Source organism: Myotis daubentonii, chromosome 1 (genome assembly GCF_963259705.1).
Source record: "Myotis daubentonii chromosome 1, mMyoDau2.1, whole genome shotgun sequence".
Lineage (NCBI taxonomy): Eukaryota > Metazoa > Chordata > Mammalia > Chiroptera > Vespertilionidae > Myotis > Myotis daubentonii.
The window spans coordinates 181341375-181349629 of record NC_081840.1 but is presented as its reverse complement, the minus strand read 5'-3'; positions in this window follow the sequence as shown (position 1 = coordinate 181349629).

Here is an 8255-nt window from a genome sequence, read left to right as displayed (position 1 = left end):
AGGTATAGCTAATGTTTAGAATTGTGTCTTTCAAAGAAAGAGCAAGAGTTCACAGGAGGTTTGTGGTTTCTATTTAAGCATGCTTCTTTTCTTTTAAAGAATACTGATAATCTTTCTAAAAAACAAAGTATACTTTATTTTGGTGCACAAATGCAAAGTGGAAACTTGTCAAAATTGAACTTACTACAATTTAAGCAGCTTGCTTTGTTTTAATAAAAACAAACTATACCCACATATGTGTAATATACATAATTATATACAAAATCCATCCATCAACTAAAACATCATGCATATACTCTAGTATAGTGTTTTATTATAAAGCCAATAATTTAATTGAACATTCTCTGAATTTAACGCATGATTTTTAAAAATATAAAATGAATTACCAAACTTTATGTTAGAATTCTCCATGGTTAATGAAACAATGGAAATTTGCAAACAAAGATATATCCAACTCTTATCGAATTTCCATATCACTTTATATCACAGTAGTATAAAGCTAAATATAATACTCTAGTTTATTCCAATGTATTGTTAAGAATTGTGCACTGTATATCAAGTTCTTAGTACACATAAAAATTAAAGTTGTAGAGCAGGAGAACAGTAGACAAGATGATGTTAATGATGATTAATAACCAAGTAAATTAATGCAAGGCATATATTGCATTAGGCTAATGTTGCTGATAGTTTATGTTAACTAAAAAATAATAGCTTATCTTGTACCCCTAGTTTGATTTGATTAGTAAATGAAGGTTAAAGTAAGATAGCTACCACATATATATTATGCAAGTCAGGACTCATTAATTTCAAAATTTAGCACCAAGCTAAAAATTTTAAAAAGCACCTTTAAATTATACTTACCTTTAATTTACTGGCCATACATAATTACATTTAATTAAAGCTCACTGAAGCAAAAAGTACCTAAATTAATTAATTGAATGAACTCATCATGTACAGAAAACATGTAGAAATATGATTCCTTACTAATAACTACAACTTTCTAAGGGGGTCCGTATGTGGTTTTTCATGAGTTTTTAAAGTAACTGGACCTATCTGACATCAAATAAAGTTGTTTAATTGTGATTATGTTCATCTAAAAATGTCAGTGAATTTTACATTAAAATTTAGGTACCTAATTTGCCTAGAATATTGATGAGAGACACTTTCACACTGATATTTCAATTTAATTATATTATGTTTAAGTTATGATATTCTTTATTTGGAACACCAGTAAAGGCAAGTAAGATTTTTAATAAGATATATAACACTGTGGTTTTTATTTCACAAAATATACCATCCCTTCCTTCTACTAATTTGAGAGTGTGGATACGTAAAAATTACCTTTGTTCTTTTAGCTGAGTTATAGAGGCCTAGCAATTCAAAATCCTGTGACAACAATAGAGGATCCTAACAAAAGTTATTTCCGAATTTAATAATCATATCATCTTAGATGCTTTTATTTCATGTGATTGAAAATAAAACCATAAATCTGATCGATAAATTTCTATAAAATTGATCTTGAAATAAAAACTTGAACAATTTTCTTACTTTAACATTTTTTAGTCTTCCAAAGGAAACAGTAACTAAGCTATGACTTCACACATTTTCAATAACAAAATGAAAATATTGCACTAAGCCAAAACTTGAATTCTGGCCCCATTTTTATACTTGCAGAAAGTTGCACAGTAAATTTGAAAAATAAAAGCAATATTATAGAAATGACTGTAATGAGAAGCAAACAAAAATAACTTATCAAAGGAATTCTTTAATATCTACTTCATTGCTACATTTAAATTTTAATCATGTAAAATCAATTTTAAGCCAATTGATCTTTTAAAAATTTTTGAAAGAAACTTTTAGATAAATGAACATGCTCCATATTTTCTTTTTTAGAAGTCAATCCAATTGCACTGACCAGTGTTTGAAATAAGATTATCAGATGATTAGGTGTTGAAGAAGTTACCTCCTACAACTTACTCTCTGGGAGGAAAGGGAGGAGAACCCAGCCTGAGCTGAGTCAGTGGGGGCATTTTTACATCTAAGAATCATATGCAACACTCAGACCATTGGACAATTAAGCTACAAGTCATCCACCAGTATTTCAGCAATTTTACATAATATAAATATTAGATTAGCTATCAAGAGTCCTTACTTTTTATTTTATTGTGTTGTGTCCTGACTCTGCCATATAATTATCACAAGTCACCTTTTAGGTCTTGCTTTGTCCTTCACCATATAATCTCCAATGTCAATTCCAGCTTTGAATCAATGACAGCATAAGTCTCGAGTCTCAAAATGTTGAGGTATCCAAAAAAGGACATTATTTGTCTTCAGGTGAAACTGGATAACCACACGAAAAAAAAAATATCAATGAAGCAATAAACATATTTGTAAAGCCTTGTCTTAGATTTTAAAAAATTAGGTAAGAGTGAGATTATATCAAAAGATTTTAAAAATGAGGCCCAATTCCAGGCTTAGCATTTTATGAGGGACTTAATATATTTGAATTAATCAGGAGGGGAATGGTCAGAGTAATGTCATTATTGATAATAGTTCTCAAACCTTAGTTAAACATGAAAGATTTGACCATCTCTATTTTGACTGAGATCCCACTCTATCCATAAGCCTCCTAGAAATTCGTGAAGAAGTATCAGTAATCTCATCTTGACACACTCCAAATAAGGATAGCTAGTAACATAACTTTCCACCACCCTTTCCACCCTTCCCTTACCTTTCCAATAATTCAGTATTTTCTGAGTTCTTGCTCTGCACAAGGCACTCAGCTAGTGAAACATTCCTTGATTTGCTCAGAACTTGTTCACTCCATTTCTTGTGCATGTTAACATCAATGTACTCTCAGATTTTGAAATTCCAGAGGACATATAGCTGTCCTCACCTCATTGCACATTGCCCAAACCAGGCTCAAGCTAATAAAAGGGACTTATGACATGCTCTTCCCTGATAGTAATTTTGAATGTATTCCTCTGACTTAAACACTGTGGCGGTATTGGATATGCTCCTAATTCACAGAACTAGGTCTGTACTTATATTTATAGGTCCCTGGAATATTTTTGGTGCTCCAAAATGCTTATAGGATGGCTATTGGTGCTGAATAAAACTCATTTGAAGATGATGATTAAGATTAAGAGAATTTCGTGTAAGACATGAAATGGCTCCTACAGCAAGAATAAGAATACCAGGTAACCTCGTCACTGTATTTGGACTTCTCAAATGCAAATCCTGAGTCCAAACTAAAAATTTCAGGCACTCATATTTTTGGAAGCTGCATTTAAGTATTCATAAATTAGTCAGCATATGAAACTTCAATTTCATTGTCAATCTTAAAAATAGGTGACTATGCAAATCCTGATGATTTTGTCATTTGTAAGCCAAACGAGAAGTCCAGTGGGATGTCGGTAGATCTGAATGGGAAAGTGAAGACAGTTCTTTTTGGTCATATTTTTCTAGATGTGTTTTTTCCTTTTTTTCAGATACACTCTCTCAGGGAAGACTGCCTCTTTCTGTACCCTACAGAGAGATTAGTGAATGCATAATCACACAGTAACAGGTCTGGTTCCTAGGCATTTCTCATTAAATTCTCTGTCATTCCCTCTGTGGGAAACTGGGAAACTTATCAGATTTTCATTCAGGGAGGTGAATTTCTGCTGAGGAGGCAGCACAATGGCTTTTACTCTCCGAAGTGCAATTACAGCTGCTTTCCCAACAGTGCTTCCTTTTACCTTAGGGTTCTCTCTGTAGGATGTATGTGTTCCATAACCTGACACAGCTTATATATTCACATTTTTTAAAGTTCACTAGTTGTCGTACATTCTGCTCAAAAAAGAGACCCTGAGAGTAAGCGGAATTGTTAATTGTACTAGAATATTAAATGTACCAGAAGAATACACAAAGACCTCCCTAACAGTCGCCATGCAAATGGAGCATGGGACAGAATGGGTTTCAACTTTAAAAACAAAAAAGCTGCATGAAAGCTGGACATTCTCAGTCTTTTACTTTTTTTTCCTCTTTTGCATAAGTGTGCATTACAAAGGAGTAAAACGTTTTCAATTTAAGTAATGAAAGAATAAGTCATCACAATGTCAACTATAAATCCCCACGGAGGCCTGCAGTTCTTGCAAATTATGATTAGGGGGGTAAGTCATGCCCATTTACATTGCTACCTTAGTTGTATCACTGGGTAATAAAATTGGGTCAGCCCAAGAGAGAGTTTGTTTTCACCTTAGAAATCATGTTGCTTAAGATCCTCAGCTTTTACCAATGATGAGCAAGAGACCAGATGAGAAAAAGACACATATTCCAGCTTGCTGGCACAGAGCACAAACCACAAGATCTCTGTACGAGTCAAGGGAGTTTAATGTTTAATGATTCAACACAGTGTAGCAAATTCCAAGGAGCCTACACAAACTGAAAGAATTATGATTTCTTGGTTGCTAATAATTTATGGCAGAAATCTCTAATAAATGTCTAATAAAAACATTTAGTGTTTACTTAACCCCTTACAGTATAGTGGTGCTGTGCTGGGTCCTGGGAATGGAAATAAACATGGCACCTGTTTGAGGGAAAACTTACATTCTTGCTTATATTATCAGAGATGTGGATCATATCTTTTGAGTGTTATATCCAGTTCTCGGTTCAAATGACACTTAATCTTGCCAAAGGAATTTAATGTCAGGATAGTATTTGCAGCAATAGACCCAAAAGCTTAAGTTTGGTTAGATTATATACTGTGGACGTGCTTCACAAATTCCCTTGGCGCTCCCTTGAGAAGTTATGGCATACTTTCCATTGGTTGACCAAATGCATAATTATTCTAGTCTCATTAAAAGATAATTAGGGGCCCAATAGAACATAGAAAAAAAAGGATGTAGGCTATTCTAAAGAGACTTCAATTCTGTTAACTAATACTCACTTGATAGCTGGGATTGGAAGATCAATGACCATTTAATTTCAGAGTTGCTCAGAAATGGAAAAACTGATGTGTGCTTCTCAGTTTGATTTATTTCTCAAGACAAAGATGTCTACAGGATAGAAAGAAGTGTGTGGATTGAAAAATTAAGATGTGAATTTAGCTCTCTTTCTATCTGCTTGCAGAAAGCTGTAATGTTGTTAACAATTTAGCTCTTTGAAAAACTAAAATAAAATACAACCTCCCACTGTTGGTCTTAAACAAAGGACGATATCAGACTCCTTGGAGAACAGCTGCTGCTTTTTGGAGCTGCTAGGATTAGTGCAAACACACCTCCCCCAGGAGATTTGAGGGGGTTGGCAAATGTTGCTGTGTCTACCTTGGGTGTTACAGAAGCACACTCACCATGGTTTCAGCCAGAGTTCCTGTAACATTGGCCCGCAGTCAATAAATATTTCATGTTTCTTGCCCAAGGGCGTGCTCAGAGGACCACCCTGCAAGTGTCTGCCTCTGTAGTCACAGCTTCGTGCTGTGGGCGTAAAGGTGGGTATGGAGCCAGAGGCAGGATGTGCAGGCAGGATCCGATGCGGTTAAAATTTGGGATCACTGGTCTGGCTGTAGGGGAACTGGAGATTTCTTCATGTCAACACTCATTCTGGAAGGAGAGGCATGTCCACCAGGGGATTATCATCAAGCATCAGCGTGACTCACTCAAGGGTTAATGGAAACATTCATAAGAGGTGAGGTTGCAGGTTGAGAGAGAACTAGAGGCCTCTTGTACTTCTCTCCAGGCTTTCAGGGCTGAGGCGAAGGAAGGAAACTTCTAAATATCCAAATGGCAGGGACCCAAGGGTAACAGGGTCCATGTCTCATTAACTCTTTAAAACATGTCAAGACTCGTACATCAAAACAGTAATATCAATGAACTGAATGATTTGGGGTTTGATCAAGGTTGTAATTGCCTAATAAAGAGACTCAAAGACCAGAGAAGGTAGAACCAGTTTTGTATCCCAAAGAAAATGAAAGGAAAAGTGCAAATGATGTCTCACATTGATTTTTGGGCCTAAAATCAGCTTTGCTCCACTGCAATGAAGGTTGGGTCTTGCTGTTTTAAATTATAATTTACATGGCTTGCTTATTTATTTCCTACCTGTGTGTTTTCCATAGAGATTGGTTGAGTGATTGGTTGAGTGACTACTATAAGCTATGCCTAATACAGTACTAAATATTGGGTACACAGAGATAAATAAGATATGGTTTCTTCCCTCAAAAAGTTTATAGTCTAAGATGGGAGGATGAGCAATTAAGTAAATAAGCCCCACCCTGGCCAATGTGGCTCAGTTGATTGGGCATTGTCCTGTGCACCAGGGGGTGGCTAATTGATTCCCAACAGGGTACATGCCTGGATAGCAGGCTTGATCCCAGGTAGGGGGCATGCAGGAGGCAGCCAACCAATGTTTTACTCTCAAATCAACGTTTCTCTCTCCCCCTTTCCCTCCCTCTCTCTCTAAAAATAAATAAAAAATCTTTAAAAAGAAAAGGCATTATGATCAGTAAACACTAAGGAGTACCCTGGACTGCAAAGGAAAACAGAAGGAAACAAGAAAAGTATCTAGAAAGATCTCTTTCCACATTTGGGAGGGACATATTTCGACATTCTTATGGGCACAAAGACCTTTACACTCATAAGCAATGCCAAAGTCATAAATTTCAGTGCTATTTAACCCTAAACTACTATTTTCCCAAAGTATAATCTCTAGGCATTAATTCTTCACTCCACCATACAAGAAATTAGCTGTTATATTTATTATACCAATGTACACACACTATATTTTTCTAAAATTATATAGGAATGTTAATCAGTTTGTGACTTATTGCCAAGATATTGAAAGTCTCTTAAAATTAAAAGTTGATCACTCCCTCCTTCTTGAAATTATTATTCCAAATTCCACATAGTCCTGATCTTTCTGCCAGCGCAGTGGCAGCTTTTCCCATCACTTTGCTGAGCTCCTCTTATATCTGACCTGTAAATTGTGCAGGACTCCAGGGCTTAGCTTTTGGCTCTTTTCTATTCTCGGTCTAAACTCACTCCCTATGTGATCTCACCTCTGCTTAAATATCATCTGTATGCTGATGACTCCCAAATTTAAATCTCTAGCCTCAACCTCTCCCAGCGCTCCAGGTTCACACAATCAGCTGCCTACTCTACCGTGTTACTTGGATGTCTAACAGGAATCTCAAACCTAGCATGTCCCAAACTCACTTCTTGTTCCCAGACCGGTTAAGCTTCCTGACTTCCACAGTTTAATAAACACTGTGATGATTTATTCAATGATGTGAGCCAAAAAACTAGGAGTCCTTCTGGTGCCATCTCGTTCTCTCATAACTTTTATCCAATATTCCAGTAACTCCTTTTGCTTAAACCTTCCAAATGAAACCTGCATCCTATTGCTTCTATCTTTACTCTACACCTTAGACCAAGCTACCCTCATATATAGTTTGATCTATCACTTTTTCTTCAGATAATTTTTCACATTCCTTAATTATCTTGTATACTTCTGTTTCACTGGTTTCCTCGGGGGAATGTAAATACTCTGTATCCCCCCTTACCCCAGTAGTATGTAAGTACCTGCAGAATGCAATATTGATTGAATGAATGGATGTAGTCAGTTCTGCTACAACGTTTGTTTTGAAAACACTATGTTAAAAAACAAAATTCAACTGAGTAAATTAGAAGATATAATTTGCTTTATTCAGCAGTTCATAATTTGGACAGCATCTCAACAAGCAACTAGAAGGGTGCACCAAGGGGTTGGGCAAAATGAAAGGTTTTTATGGGAAAGAAGGTGAGGAAAAGTGGTTATTAGAAACAAAAAAAAAATAATAATACAGGAATATTTTAGGGCCCAGACATCTTTTTTTGGGGGGGTAGTGGGAGAAGGAAGGGGTTTTTATCATGCAGATTGCCTCTTTTTTTTCTATAAGGGACAAAGAGGGTAGATTAATTTACTGGTGCTTGACCAGAAAACTCCAGACTGGTTAATTAAAAATACATTTCTGGGAGAGGTTGAAACTGCAATTAGGTGAGATTTAAATCTAGGTTTGGTATCATGGACTTTTAGCATAAGCACTGAGATTTTGGACCTGTGGTTTCTTTTCTTTAACAACTAATTTGTTCCAACCTAATTGATATATAAGAGAATAATTTGAGCATAAAGTGAATTTTGGGTTTATTTTGTGCAATTCCATATCTGAGAAACCCTAGATATTTCAGCTCAACCAAGTTGTATAGAAATACACAATATATACTAAACATAAAGTTTTTGGA